This window comes from Phoca vitulina, unplaced genomic scaffold (assembly GCF_004348235.1).
Source record: "Phoca vitulina isolate PV1807 unplaced genomic scaffold, GSC_HSeal_1.0 scaffold27, whole genome shotgun sequence".
Classification (NCBI taxonomy): Eukaryota; Metazoa; Chordata; class Mammalia; order Carnivora; family Phocidae; genus Phoca; species Phoca vitulina.
In genome coordinates this window covers 1,483,991-1,500,575 of record NW_022589730.1, presented here as the reverse complement: position 1 = coordinate 1,500,575, position 16,585 = coordinate 1,483,991, and positions in this window count along the sequence as shown.

The window sequence follows — 16,585 nt, the reverse complement described above, 5'->3', positions numbered from 1 at the left end:
CAAAACTTTTTAGGAATTTAGTCTCCCCGTTTCTTCGGCTGCAAATTTTCAGACGACAGAACAAAATCCAATCTGCTGCGGGGAAGGTAGCCTGGCAGGAAACTGCGGCTGTACCCAGGCAGGAGCAACAGAAGTGTGGATTTCCCCTCCTCGGTCTACTCCACTCAATGAGGTGGTAACTCCACAGCCCACACTAGGCTATTTAAATGCAAACGCTGGTAAGCACTGTCTGTTTCTGTCTGTTATTTCAAAAAATGGAGAAGAAATTAAACATAAAAACTTGTTAAAGCAAAGTTAAGATTACGAATTTAGGCACAAAAAAAGTCAGTAAATGCAAATGCCAATGTTCTAATTGTAGCATTAACTTAAACACATCTCACATCCTGGTTTGCATTGACTGTATGTTTAAAAGGTCTAATTAGAAACTTAAGCTATTGTGGCAGATATGGATGAATACTTTTATTATGAGCGCATTTATTTTTATAGCTTTACCTCTAAGTGGTAAGCTCCTTGAAAGTAGGGAGTTTCCTTTAATTCACTATGTGTGTGTGTGTGTGTGTGTGTGTGTGTGTGTGTGTGTGTGGTATGAATTATCTGGTGTTGATCCAACGAAAATGAAATGACCCTGGGAAAAATACTCAATTTGGCCAGGATCCATACAGCAGCATATTCTAGTAAAGGAACCAAGTGCCGATTTGTGGAGCAGGGAGATGGCCCACGCCATCTGACAAACACAACTCGAAAATGTTGACGGTCATTTACCAGACTTTCATTAACTTGAAAAATCTTTTCCAAAACAATTTTAACTTCCGTTTTCACTTCTTTTATTTTTTTTTGAGTTTTTTTTATTTTAGATTTTATTAGGCAAACATTTGGAACATCAGTAATGAAATTAGAAAAAAAAAATATGCCTGTATTTCGGGACCCTGGAAAATTACCAACTCTGCGTCCTCCTTCTTCCTCCCCGCCCTCCTTCCTGTAACGCACACTTCCGCGTAGTTGAATAACGACAGTGCACATGTGTGGACGCATCCTTGCTGCGATCCGTCGCTCGGGGTGGCGGTGCTGGCCCAGCTGCCCTGGACCCCTGCACGTCCGAAAGGTTTTACCTGGCACTGCTGCACACACGCCCCATGCCGCCAGTCCCTGATGCACCTGTCCGGGGGGCGGGGGGGGGGCGTTAAAGTAATCCTGGAAAGTCCTCACGAGTTTGCAGTATTTCTTCAGAACAACTTCGATAAATTGAAAGTACATTTCTAGCACGGTAGTAATTTGTTCCAATAAATTATCCAATTGAGCAGAAGTTTCAAAATGTCATAAAAAACACAAGTACAGCTACAATCACTTTTTTCAGACAGACCTAGGCTATCGCCTCCTTCTTTTAAGATTTATAATAACTAATCTACTAAGCAGATTATAAAACATTTATAGGCCAAAAAAAAAAAAAGAAAAGAAACTAAAGAATATATTTATTACAGGGGCCCCTGGGTGGCTCGGTCGGTTAAGTATCCAACTCTTGGTTTCAGCTCAGATCATGATCTCAGGATCGTGGGACTGAGCCACACGTCAAGCTCCCCCCTCACCAGGGAATCTACCTGAGAGTCTCTCTTCCTCTCCTTCTGCCCTCTCCCTGCTTGTGCACACACTCTTTCTGTCTCAAACAAATAAATCTTTAAATAAAAACTTCAAAATTAAAAAAAGAATGTATTTATTACAATATAACAAAAGATCAATAAAAACTTAAAATTAGTAATTTTAAAGATAAACAGATAATTAAAGTAAAAAATAATAGCAAGCAAAATATCTGAAAACTCCTCATTCTCACAAATGATAAAAGAAATGATAGCTAAAAGGAGGTTTACAAAAAGAGGCAATCCAGGGATTTGGAGCATTTAAACAACAGTGCACGAACCAATGATTCATATGGAGATGGTGAATTGTGTATGGATGATGGATGTTCACTTCAACATGACTGGTAACTGTAAAACAATCAGAAGTTACATTTCAGTGATAATAACACAAATTATATATACTCTTGTGAAAAATTATTATAAATCATAGGGGAACATTTTTATGACAATTCTTAATGGCCTAAGACAATGCTTATTATCTAATACCACTTGAAAGAGCGGAGAAGGAGTAAGATAACTTTGCATTGGAAAATCTACAAGGAAAATTTTCAAATGGTAACAGTGGATTTGTCAATATAACAGAATTATAGATTTTTTATGATTCTTTTCACTTTTATGGAGCCTCTATATTTCCAATAATGAGAAAGTGTTGTTTTGACAACTCAGGAAAAGTGAACTTACAAAAAGCATCATTCCTTCCGCCAGAAGGAAATGCAGTATGATTTCATTTATCTTGTCTTCTGATTTCGGTGTTATTTGCCTGAAGTATATGAAGAACATGCATTCTCACACAGACTAGTTTGAAAGGGAGGAGTATTTTAATAGTTTTTCTGATTAATTGTGCATACTGTTCTTTGATAATACACCAAAACTCCATAAGTGCTCATCTCCTAAAGATTGGTTGGAATGTGGAATCCAAAACTGTCTCAATGTCTCACACACGAAAACCCACTGGTGTCTCTTGCGCTTGGAATGGATCTTCTATCCATGATTTTGTGTTGTCGTCCTAATGCTGACCTCATTCAGTATAAAAACATTACAACCGTTATTATCAACCCAATCTCATCACAAAACCATGCCACTGAACTGCGCAAGGCACGCACACCTGTGGGAGAGCAAGGTCCGCAGCGTCCTGGCAGGATGACGGAGCCCTGGGAGGTCCCTGGGACCCCGCGCATCCTTGGACCAAACCTGGGGAACCACACTCCACTGAAGCAATTCTTACACGGCCAGGAAGACCCTCCATGTGGCAAAATCCAGGAGCCTGTTTCTGTGGTCATTTTCGTGGCTCCCCCTCGGTCTGCAAAGACTCTAGGCTGCCATTTCGAACCCGTCCAGGACTCCTCTCAGCTTTCCAAACACACCTTTCTTTCCTCATTCACGGGTGCACGTCTTTCCCTCCCCAGCCATTCAGTTCTTTCGCTCTATCAGCCTCAGCTCTCGACCCTCGCCCACTGTCTCCCTGTGATGATACGACTTCAACCCCTGTCCAAGCCGAGATGAGCGCAGCACCCCCCCAGCGCCCTGAACCCTACCCCTGGCTCCAGAAGCTCCACGACATTCGGGCGTGTGTGTGGACGTCCAAACTGTGATTTCCTCTCTTCTCTGCTCCCAAACTGTACCATTTCCAACTGTGCACATTTCCCCTCCTTATCAGTGCATTACCTAATGCCGTCCATTTTATCTCCAGATGATTCGTGAATGCCCCGCACCTGCTCCTCTGCTGGGTCCACTCGGTCTAAACGACTGCCTTCTAGGCCAAGGAATCATCTCTAATGTAGCTCCTCACACCTGCTCGGCCCCTTGCACTTCACATCCATGCCTGGCAGGGCACGACACTGGTCTTTCTAGAACACAGTGGGCTCATGTCACGTGCCCACATGGCTAACTTCTGCTGAAGGTGCAAACCGTGTCATCTCCTTATACCCACCAAGGCCACCCAGCAAGGTCTCACAAGGTCTGCGGCCCCCGCGGCCCAGTGCCAACAGCCTCTCCAGCTCCTGTCCCGCCCTGCAGGCCCCGGGCATCCAGTGTCTGTCGTTTCTGGGACCAGTGAGCACCTGCTCCTCCTGGACAGTCTTCCTTCAAATCTCAGCTCAACTGTGACTGACGTGGGAGCCAAGCCCAATGTCCGTGAGCAGACCAAACCCCCATTATTCGCCCTCTGGTTACTTTATTTACGTGATTCTTTGATAAAAATATTTTGAGCTGAGGGAGTTCTGGAAGTATTCTGGATGCAAAGCATTTGTCAGATATACGTTTTTAAAATGTTTCTCTGAATGTGAAGCTTGCCTTTTTATTTTCTTAAGAGCATCTCTCAAAGAACAGAAGTTTTCAATGTTGGGTCCAACTTACTGAGATTTTCTTTTATGGTTTGTACTTCATGTTCTATGTAGAAACTTCTGCCTCCTTAAAGATTCAAAGATTACCTCCTGTGTTTTCTTCTAGATGTTCTAAAGTCTGAAATTTTATGTTTAGATGTTTGATCAATTTTGATTTAATTCTTGAGATCAAATGTTATGAGACAACATTCAAGGTTATTTTTTTATTCATATGAATAAGCAGCACCATATGTGGAAAGATATTTTCCTATTGTCTTACTTAGCAACTTTTTGGAAAAATCAATGGCTCAGGTATGTGTGAATCTACTTCTGGACTCTGTTCCATCAGTATGTGCATTTATCCCTAAACCAATACTTCAGTGTCTTGATTATTATAACTTCACAGTAAGTCCTGAAGTTGGGTAGTGTTAAGTCTTCAAACTTTCTCACGGCTTCAAGATTGTTTTAGATATTCTTCCATTTCCACAGAAATGTTAGAGTGAACGTATCACCTTCTACAAAAACGTCTGCTAGGATTTGGGAGGAGATTTCATGGCCTCTCCAGATCAGTTGAGAGAGAATTTATGATTCTTAGTGACCTGGTCTAGCTCTCTATTTACTTAGTGCTTAGGGCTCCCTTTGTTTTGTAGTTATTAATGTATAGGTCCTGAACACAATTTATTAAATCATCTCTAAGAAGTTTGTGTTATAGACAACAATATTTTTAATTCTAATCTCTAAATTTTTGTTGCTGGTATATAGATATAATTGATTTTTGTACATTGACCTTGTATTCTGCAACCTTGTTAAACTTGCTTATCAGTTCTATTATGTTTTAGGACTTTTTTTTGTAGGTTCCTTAGAAATTTCTTCATAAATGATCACTTCCATGCAAAGATAATTTTTTTCAGTCACAATATATTTTATTTTATTTATTTTCACTTTATTGCACTAGCTAGAACCTTCAGTGCAGGGCTGAATGTAGTAGTGAAAACAGAGATCTTTGCATGGTTCCTGAGGTCAGGGGCAAGCATTCAGTCATAACCCAGTAAATGCGATGCTACTTGTAGGGTTTTCATAGATGTCCTTTGTCAAGTCAAAGCAGTTTCCTTCTATCTTTAGATCAGTGAGAGTTTTTATGATGAATGCATGTTGAATTTTATCAAATGCTTTTTCTGCATCTACTGAGATAACCGTATGGTTTTTCTCCTTTATTCTGTTAATATGGTGAATTACATTATCTAATTTTAAATGTTAGGACAGTCTTACACTCCTGTAATAAACCCCACTTTGTCATGATGTGTTACCTTTTATACACTCTGAAAGTTGATTTCCTAGATTTTGCTGAGATAGTTGTATCTGTTCATGGGGTGTATTTATCTCTAGTTTTCTTCTCTTGTGCTGTCTTAGTTTGTATTGGGGTAAATGCTCACTCAGAAAATGAGCTGCAAAGTGTGCGCTCCTAATGTAGCTTTCTATGGAGTTTGCATGTTGTTATCATTTCTTCCTTAAATATTTGACAGATTCACCAGTGAAGCATTGTGGACTTTGATCGTTCTTTACAAGATATTTTTAAGTTAAAAATGTGATTTCTTTAACTAATAGAGGGCTATCCAGGTTTTCTGAATCTTCTGATTTGTGTCGTTAAATTTGGAAAATGTTTAGCCATGATTTCTTGCAGTGTGCTTTCTGTCCTCACCTCTCTCCTGGTCCCCTGAGGTTCCAGGTGCGCCTGGCTTAGCGGGTTTCTCGTGTCCCCCAGTCACTGGACGTCTGCTCGCGTGTGCCTCATGAACGTGTCCAGCGGATGTCGGCGTAAGGACCTCCTCTTGCTGTATCTTCCAGCTCGCCAGGTTTGCCTTCCCTAATACGACTCCTCCACAATCCTGCAATGAATTTTTCATTTCAGATATTACACTTTTCAGCTCTAAAAATTCTATTCGTTCCTTTTCATGTATACTTTTCTCTCCAGGTTTTGTCTATGTCTTATCTGAAAACCTTGAACATATTGACAACATTTGTGTTCATTGTTCTACGTGCTGATGCCATCATTTCTCTCGTGTTGCCTCTGTTTCTATGGATTGTTTTTCCTTTAAAATTTTTCCTACTGATTATAAATCACTTTTCCTGATTCTTTACATAGTTGATGATTTCTTTGGATCCTGGACATTGTGGGTATTTTGTTTTTGAGTGTCTGCAGTTTGTTTTCTTCCTATAAAGCTGACACTTCCTATAAAAAGTCAGGAGGTAAATACTTCGGAGTCTGTGGCCCAAGAGCAGCCTCAGACAATAGGCGCACACACGGGCATTGTTGTGTATCAGTAAAACCTTATTTACAAAGCCCGATGATGGGCCAGATTCAGCCCTGATCTAGGGACTGTAGTTTGCCAATCCTTGCATTAAAGAATGGCCGAGTTTGTTTCTACTTAGGCAATTAGTTACTTGTGGATTTACTAGCATGTCCTTTGCTCTGGGCACCACTTAGCGTTAATGCTAAGGTGTGACCTTTTTTGGGTGTTTACTGAATGTCTTAGGTGATTAACAAGTAGTTTCTACTGTGCTGGTTAAACCCGGAGTTTCTCCTGCCCTGGGCAAACCAGCCTGGCCTCATGGAGGACACAGATTTCTCGTCCTGCGTAGCTCTGCCCTCTCCAGACCTCGGCCGCTGCAAACCCCACAGTCCTCAGCTCCCTGAACTTAGGTTTCTGTCTCGGCTCCGAGCAGTTTCCCTTCCCGGTCCTGAGGCTCCAGAAGGCTCCGGGCAGACATGGCCGATTGCCTCAGGGACTGCCGTTCTGTGCTTCTCACTGTCATCGTCCGCACACAGCGGTTTCATGCACAGACCCCCGCGGGCGGCTGTTCAGGGCTGAAGGTAAGCCCCTCGGTCCCCGCTCCCCGATCACCTCACCTGTGATGTCATCCACTCACTCACTCTGGCAATCATCCAGAAAACAGTCCAAGTCTCTTCCTCGAAGGTAGATCTGCCAAGTGCCGTGTTTCCAAAATCGAGGCAAAGCAACCGACCCGTGGTGAGCAGCAGAGCACACCAGGAGTGATGGGGATGCCGGACAAGAGGTCCACGGACCCGGACCCACAGTGCAGACTTCACAAGTGCTGGATGGAGGAGAGGGCCAGGCCCCAGGTGGAAGGGCTACGGGGAGGCCCAGGGGAGAACGTTCTAGACAACGGGAGCGCTGCCGGTGACCACACAGAGTGTTTGCAGCTAACAGAGTCAGAAAATGGATGCATTCCTGGTTGGAGGCATCTAAGGAGAGCAGACCTGCATGGGAGTGAGCCCTTCATCCTCTCCTCCCCCACCTCCCTCCACCTGCTTTGTCCCCTTCCTCCACCCCTCCTCGGAGACTTCTCCGGACAGGTGCTCCCCAGCCTTCCTCCCCCACGGCCCCTGCTGGCATTGACCCCGTTTCCACGCCCAGGTGTCAGCCTCAGAGGCACCTCCTCGTTTCGGCTCTCACACCCTCCGCCCTCCTCCATGGCCGAAAATACTCCCAAAGGCCCTTCCTCGCCCCATCCCCCACCCAACGCTGCTCTACAGTTTCCCTTTTCTTCTCTACCTTATTGCAGGAGCTTCTCCTGAGACCTCTGAATTCATTTCAGAAAACTGCGGCAAGATTAACTTGCGTAAAGATTTGGTTAGACTTTCTGTGTGCCCGTTGTGTCCGGAGAAACCAGCCCATCGCCGCTGGAGGAGGACCAGAGACGTCCACGCACACTCCGCTCATGCTCCGGGCTCAGCCTCCTTACCCTCGGCTCTGTGCTCCCGTCCCTGAGGGCCGTCTGTCTGGGCACCGAGCGGGGCGCTCCGCCGGGCACGGCTGCCAGCCTTCGGGAACCCTGGTGCTGCAGACCCCCTCTGCCGTCCTCCGTCCTGAGGGAGCCCCACAGGGCGGTGCTTCTGACCGCAAAGGTCGAACGATGTCTCCTTCCGAAGTGTGATCGTTTCAACACATGCTCTGGAGCCAGGGGCCCCGGCGTGAGCCTAATGCCACCATTTAGAGGCTCTGTGACCCTGGGAAGTCGCTCGATTGCTCTTGGTCTCCGTGCTGTCGTTGGCGACTTGGGCACAGTGGGGTCCTAACACTTATTATTTTACCATGGGCTGCAGACAGGTCACTCTGGGATGAGACGTGTCAGGCATGTGTTTAAAGCAAACAGTAAAGAGGTTGTTAGGTCGCTTTGTATAAGAAATAAGTGATGGCTTCTCACGAGGCAGAGCCGCAGATCGAGAATAGGGAGACGGGACTCACGGCGCAGGGGGTGGGGCAACCAGAGTTTCCACGCCTGAGTCCCATGTGCCGGGATCTGTGGGGGTCTGACAAGCAGGCGGAGGGGAGCAGCGCAAGCAAAACGGCCTGGTTGCGGTGAGTGAGGTGACAGAGGTAAGCCCACAGCGTGCCGGCACCATGCGCTGCCACGGGCCTCACAGCGTCCAGCCCTGCAGGAGAGTGTCCCTGGACACAAATAAGAAGGAAGCCTAGCTGTTTGTGGGCGACCCGGGGCAAAGCACAGCCTCGTGCTTACGTCCCAGAGCATGAACATGCTTAGCTAGGACTTGCTGATCCGGAAAACTGGCAAGCAGATATACACCTTTCCTATACTTTCCTCATGTATTTTTGGGAAAAATAATTTCTTAAGGTGAAGAGTAGCCCTTTTCTGTTTGATTCTCCTCCCCCGTTACACGTGTGCCGCTGCTCTCATGCTCAAACACCCCATCTGTCCTATTGCAGTGACCCCAAACCTCCTAATCCCACTGCTTTCAAGACGACAGACCTGGGCTTAATGCCTTTAACCACACTCTTATTACTCAGAGACTAATGTCCACACAGTGTGAGAGCAAAAGATCAATGTCAGAAACATCTTTCACATGACACAGATCCCGAAATGACGCCGAGGCATCGCAGGGCGCAGAGCCCATGGAGGGATGATTCCAACGGAAAAAACCCGTGTTAACATCTACTTGGGCTCGGAGAAAGCTAGGAGAGCCCCCGGTGCCATTTTAGAGCCCAGCAGCCCCAAGCTCAGGTCGTCACCCCTCGGAGCTGCACTGCTTACTCTGGGACACGGGGATCCCTCTCAGGGGCCAGTGTGAACTGGGGGCCGTCGCAGCTGTAGGTTTCGTTCCCGGGAGGCTGTTTGTACCCACGGCCGCCAGCCCCCCACCTTTCCCGTCCCAAGACAGAGATGGCGTTTGCATAAACTACTTCTGTTGTTATGATTTATTTCTCCCCACAGTAGAAGGGAGTGGGGTCTCTAAGAACAGTTCTCTTACTTTGAGGAATCATGTGTGTTCCTATCTAGCAATCTGTGAAATATATTTGTACATAATCCATTTCAAAAGAAGTACCTTTCATGTCACAAAACATTCAATATGCACAGAGGTACGGAGGCTCAGAATCTGATACGATGAAGGGGACAAGGGTCTAAAACGAAGAAAGCGTGCACAGCGGGACGTTTAGGCTAGCAAACGCCAGTTCACACCTGTTAGATGCTGTGGGGAAAACGGCAGACGGAAACCTTAGTGAGGCCTCTCCCGTGAACTTGCACAGGGAAGAAACCATTTGCCCGTTGACTGTAGCCGTGGAAGCGTATTGGAGGGAGCTTCTGTCCTAAATAATTGTCACAGCTCCACAGCCGTGCCATTTACCGAGAGCCGAGACAAGAGACGCTGCGTGTGTAAGGATGGTGAGCGCACAGTTACGGACATATGCACAAGGACATGCATATCAACACTCACGCTGCCCCCATAGAGCGTGTATATGCACCACTGTATGCACGTGCGTGTCTGTGTGCACGCCTGCTTGCACGCCCCTGGGAGGGGTGGCAAGGACTGGTTTCACAAGTACTGGGGTTTGCTGCCTAGTGTGCCCATCCTCGTGTGACTTCACCTAAAACAGAAGAGGGGAAAAAAAAAGAAAAGAATGAAAAAGGATCAGATTCAGGTCCCCAGGGAAGAAAAAGTCACCTGCAGTATAAATGTACAGTTTCATCAGATAAGTAAAAACCACAGCCGCCTTTGCACATTTTGGAAAGACCCATTTTTATTCTTTTTCTGTCGCCCCGACTCCAACAGGCAGTGATATATAATTATGGATCGCCACGCTGCCCCCTGATGTCACGTCCGGATTCGCGTGGGGCCGAGGGGACCCAAATGAGTTGTAGTGTTTTGGTTGTGGGGTCATGTTCAATCACCAAGCCTGCTTATGACAGATCAATGAACAGGAACTCATTATATCCTGGCCAAACTCGCCACGAGGATGTGGAGGTCCGCTTAGGTGTATGAGGATTAAATTATATATTGTTTTTACTGTGGTTTCATTTCACAAAACTGCGAAAGTCCAGGCAACATTTTGTCAGTAAAAAACAATAAAGAATATGAAAAGCCCATCTTCACAGAACATTGGACATTGCAAAACAACCCACAGCTATTATCGGATATATCAAAACTGACAAGTAAAACTTTGGCTGTTGATTGAACCATACCTCACAGGGACAGCGCCGCTCGCCCGCACGCTCTCGTAGGCGAGCCGCTCACCCAGGAGAACCAGGCGGAGGGACCTCGTGAGCTTAATTGAATTGGTGGCATTTGTATGATTGGAAAAAATTGGTGACATTGCAAAACTGACCATTAGATTTTCGGAGGACTCACTTCACACGGACCTGAGGGAATAGCATGCTTTAGGAGAGGTACAAATTTTGCTCACATACCTTTTATAGAAACCAGTGATGCTTTGTGAATCCCTCGTTAATGTGTGTATTGTTCATTGTCTCTTCCCTTTACAAAACTTAATGGATTGATACGTACATTGGTTCTAAGGTCATCAAAAAGGCAAATTTTTCTTAGAAACAGGAAAAGGACCCTGTGCTTTCTCATGTTTCATTTATACCCATACGGTATGAATTCTGTGTGTTTTAATATCACTTTGTGTCTTTCTAATAGTGCACCAAGAACTGTGTGTGTGTGTGTGTGTGTGTGTGTGTGTGTGTTTAGAAACTACACCCAAGTTAAATCAGGAGGAAACAATTTGGAACATTGTTTTTCCTGTGCTGCTTACAAGTAGGAGAAAAACAAATGCATAAAAAGCCAAAAAGGGGTCAGATCCTAAGCTACAGATGTTCAAAAAAGCCCTATTATGCACAACTGACACCCTGGAATTCCCACTGGGCCGCCTAAATAATATCAGATCGGGCTCTCCGTGTATTATACTGCTGCAATCTGTTTCCTGGGGTTCTGAGAGACTGTACTTAAAGCATAAAGGTTTGGTATTAAGGGAAATAATTAACATGCTCCTTGGCACCTGGCCAGCAGGGACAAGCCATCACCTGAAAATGACAAACTCTCTTAATATCCCGTGTCATCGTGAGTGATTCCTGGAGTAATTCAGAAGAATGGCCGTAATAATATGCCCTTCCTCGCACAAGGTGGAGATATGATGTACGCATGAAAATGGCAAGGAGATTTCACAGGTGTGGGCGTGGAGTAACCTTCGTCAAGGGCGCCGAGAGCCGGCGGGATGTTCCACTCACAAGCTAGTGAGGACCTGGCTTTCTTCTAGTTCTTAAAGACGGTAAGCTATTGCATTAATAAGAAATGCAAGTTTTTCAATTAATTCTAAAAGCTGAAAAGATTTCAGTTTTGAGCTATAGAGGTAGACAAACCTCAGATACTTTCTTTACAGACTTAGGGCCATCCGGGTCCTGAAATTTGTCTCCAAATGGTCCTGAGCACAGGACCATTCCCCCTAGTGTTCCGGGGAAAAGATTCAAGGTGCATCAGGCACCGCCCGTGTCTTTGTCTTTTTTAATGACACAGAGAAACTCACAGGATTTAAAACTTCTCACCACAGACTAGGAATGGAGGGAATCAGTGGACACTGGCTGTGTTTTTCTCTTCCCACTGTTACGATTATCTACACATGGAAGTAACAATATTTGATGCAATCTGCCCCTCCCATATCACCATTGCCTATTTTGGATAAGATGTATTTCTTCTTGTTTTGTTTTAGGTTTATAAAGCATCTGTATTTTTACATTTAGGGAAAACTCAAGAAGATATTCAGGGGGTAGGTGCTCATCCCACACAAAATGGATTCCCTACTTAAGCATTTCTGAAAAACACCTTACGACAGTAGACATCCATTTTCCAGACCCAGAGCCAGGGCCCCCCAGCACAGCGCATTCGCAGGATATTGGGGAGTGGAAGCTACCCCTTCTCCTTCTCACAACCCCCATGACTCTTTGTATTTTTAACCAGCAAGTGCTACGGAATCTGTTTCTTCTTTGTTCCCATAGGTGGTTTGTAAGTTAGCTCCATGCTGACGGCATTTTAGGTATTTCTATTGCAATTAGCTTCCCTGCCCTTACTGTGTAAAGGTGGGAAAGTGACAGGGGCTGGAGCTCCTTCAGGAGAGCAGCCCGGCCGGCAGAAAGTGATTGAATGATCTCATTTCAGGCTTTTTGTTAGACAACAGGCAGCACTCTATGAAGATTGATACCGAAGTGTTGGGCTTCGTTGGCTGGATCATCAAATGGATTGATATTATACTCCAGCGGTGGATGAAGACAGAGTGACTGTTATCATACTCAATACAAGGGCTTGTCAGGAGCGGAAAATCATCCTGTGTCACTGATTATGGGAGCGTTTCATGACTGTCATTCGAATTTAGTAGTGCAATGTCATGGGCAGGCTGCTGGGCCAAAAACTCTTTATTTGTAAGAAAAGTAAAAGATACCTGCGAATCCAGCCCGTGCAGTCCCAAATAAAGGAGCCTCCTGCGTGAGCAAGGACCCCAGACGAAAGTGCAGGAAAGCAGCTACGGATTTGCAGCAAGCTTCAAATGCGTTTGTATCTTGTTCACAAACAAGCGTGACTGGAGCCCACCAGACGCCGTGCGTCCTGGGTCTGTGACGTGTTTTTGCTGCGTGAGAAAGACACTCCGCTCAACTCTTCTGGGAGGACCGGGAAAACGTGTTTTGGAAAATGGCTATGAGGTATTGACCATTGACCATGTTTATCTCGTCCGCTCTTACACACATACCCCAGCGAGGAAGGCAGGGCTGTTCCTGTGCCGCAAAGGGAAACTGAGGCACACACAAATGTTAAGTGACTTGACCCAAGTGGCAGAGGTGATCTCTGACAGCCCCGCGTGTGAGGCGGGACTCTCCTACGCGGCAAGAGGAGCGACGTCCCCACCCCACGCCCACACCCAGCCGGACCCCAACGCCCACTTCTGACCTTGAATGATCATTCTTGTCGTTTGCCCTTCGACCCCTTTGAAACGCAGACACCTGAGGGGAGGGGGCTGTGTGTAGAGTAGGTCACGTCCCAACGAAATAACCTGACAGAGTGGACTCTGGCGTTACAACATCACAAGGGGCAAGCGTATAAACACTTCTGCTCTTTTCCAAGTAAGTGTGAGTGAGGCAGCAGGAACCGTTCCTGGGACCCGCGAGGATACATGTCCCACAAGGACGAACTTTCATCGCTGAGTCCCCAACACGTCAAACAGACGCACGGCGAAAGGTCAGCAGTGACTCCCAAGGACACCGCGAAGAGAGTGGCCGGCGACGAGTGAGAAGGAGCCGGGCAGGCTGGACTGGGCAGGCCGGCCACGCAGTGCGGTCCGTGGACTGCAGAGACAGGCGTGGGCTCCAGCGTGCAGACAGAGGAGGCTGCCGGCACGTTCCCCGTGGGTGAGTGCCATGGTCTGACTTATGTTCAGAAATAACGACGTCACTGGCTGCCGCGTGGGGTGCCGATGGCAGGGAGGCCAGGTCCCAGGGCACCGTGGGTCAGGAAGCGCAGGTGCACGTGGACAAGGGTGGTGGCAGTGGACGTGGATAGGGATGGGGGCACAGAACCAGCAGGACCCATTGAGACACCTGTGGGCAAGGGGGAGGGCAAGGTGCCGCCCAGGCTGACCCTCGGGTGGGGCGGGGTGGTCACTGCTATCTTGGGCAGGGCCAGGAAGATGGTCTTGTGGGGAGTCACAGGCCAGGAGCCGAGAGCTGATACCGTGATCACCCCGCTGGAGAGGCCTGAGGCTTCCCGACGAGGGCGCGCCCAGAGCGGCTCGCACCACTTGTGCGCGTTTGGGCGTCACTCCCAATGGCCAGCAGCCGCCCGGCGGGAGGCCTAGTGAAGGAAGAGGAAGGGGCTCAGACCGAGCCGGAACAAAAGCTACCTGTAGAGATTGTTTGGCACGTGACTTACCTAGAGGCTCTGTCCTACATTAAGACCCCTTGTGGGGCCACAGGGGTGTGTGGTGCGAGCCACGGACGCTTGACTATAGCGCAGCAGGAGGTACACGGGTCCTGGCGGTCCTGGAGACCACAGGGGTGACCTGAGACCCACGGGGCACCCTCTGCATCACGCATGCTGGGGTCAGGGGCCCATGAAAAGCAGAGCGAGGCAGCAGACCTTGGTTTACAAATTCAGTTATTAATTGCATTAGCCCTGTCTCCTCCCTTCACCCACAACTAGATCATAGGTCTGCAGGAGAAGGGAGAGAAGAGACTGTTTCTTATCATTGGAATCCCTAATACCTACAATCTTGTCTTTCCCGAGGAATTACTCAGTGAATGTTTGTTTTAGGAAAAACTAAATGAATAAGGTTTGTTTCGGTTGCTTTGTGCTGCAAGTTTCAGATCACTTCAAACCTTAGTGGCTGAAAACCGTAACAGTCATTCATTTGTTCATGATTTTGCAGTTTGGCAGGACTCAGAGGGTCTACTCTGCCTGTGCGTCAGCTGGTGATGCTCAGCCGGCACTGGGAGATCCGTTCCAAGATGGCGCCATGCAGCCGGAAAGTTGGTGTTGGGGGGTGCTGGGGGCCCTGACCCACCACCCTGCGGGCACCCCCACTGGTTGCTTGGGCTTTCTCATGCAATGGCAGCCTTTCTCCTTTGCCCGGACGATCCGTGCATCACCGCAGAGTTGGCTTCCATCAACTTCTTGCTGATTGCCAGGCACTGGGTCCCAAGGACATGCTGCTTGTCCTGGAGTCACATCTAGAGCTTTCCAGCTCAGGGTGCTTGTCTGCTCTCCTCCCCTCTACAGAGTCACCAACCCCCCTGGGACAGCAGTTCCTCTGCTTACCGCCCAAAGACAAAACGCTGGTAGAGCTGATGAGGACCCGAGCTTCCTGGGTTATTAAACATAGCTCATCACTTTTCCTCATTATTGTTCTTGAGAGTTAAAAGGACTCCAGAAACCCAGGGTATCAGTTATCCTTAATATAAACAGCTTTGATTTTCTGCCATCTTAAAAACGTAACAAGACCTAGTAAAGCAAAATCTCCTGCAACCTCACATCCCCCTCTATTTACAGTCTCCTCCCTTCAGTCTGCCGACTCTTCCTGAACAAGCCGCTAACCCCACTGTGTCCACTCACCAACCATTCCTGCAGCCTGGCATGCCGCCCTCGCCGACCTTGCTCTTTGTCGGGTCTCCAGGGTTCTTCTCCGCGTTGTTAGGCTGGCGTTTACCAAAGCAACATGAACTGTCGTCAGCTGCATCGTTCATGAAAGGAACAAAAAAACAGGTTTGGGTCCTGGATCTGCAATTTCCTAGTTATTTGATCAAGCATGTTATATTTTAGTTGCCTGCTTAGCAACCTTGACTTCCTTCCTCTGTGAGATGAGTATTTCCGTCATCTGCTCCTGCACACGCTGGAGGCCGTGGCAGGTCTTGCTGGCGTCCATCAGTTTGTCTGGTTCTTTTCTCCCTTCTGGCTGCGCAGGGCTTCTGCTCCTTGGCCCCCTGAAAGTGAGGACACACGTATGACTTGCTTTGGCCGAAGACGTGTGGGCAGAAGCGACACATGCCACCAGCAGGCGGAGGCACTGAGAAGTCAGGGGCGGACCTGCACGTTGGGGCGAGCCCCAAGACCGAAGGAGCCTTGATGCCGAGCGCCACGTGGAGGACACGTGACACCAACAGCCACGTGGATTTGCAGTGGACTTTGCATGAGTGAAAACACGCTTCTGTTGTCTTAAGCGACTGTGAGGCCCTCTTTCCCTCAGCCGGCTACACCCCGAGACACACCCCGAGCAGGACCCCCGAGCTGGGCTGCACCTCCCACCCCTCCACCCTGGGAGACACCTACCTTGCTTGGCCCCGTGGATTTGGAGTGGCAAGTTATGGAAGGGAAGAAGGGACAAGAAAACACGTCAGAACTTAAGCAACACAGCTACACTGCGGGGATGATTCCAGGTTGATTGGAAGATGGGAAATGCATACACATTTATGCATATGCTCCTATCCTGTTAAATATTCGTGTATTCGCTTTAATAAAGTAGATGATTACTTAGCATATACTGTTCAGCAGACAAATTCTATCAAAAGGCGTGGTTCCTGGGAGAAACATCATCACCGGGATAGAACCCGGCTTGGGGTCTGGTCTGCCCTCCGGTCCTGCTGGCTTCACTCTGGGCTTGGTCCTCAGGGGCACCCCAACAATGCAGGGATGTGTCCCATTTGAAGGATGGTGTAGACGTCTGTATTCGGTCTTAAGGACTATGTTTGAAAATCAAACCCCAAAATACATTAATCAATGAGCACAGGTTTGAACTTGAAAATCTTGATATCCCTAAACGAATGTCATTGGTGACCATG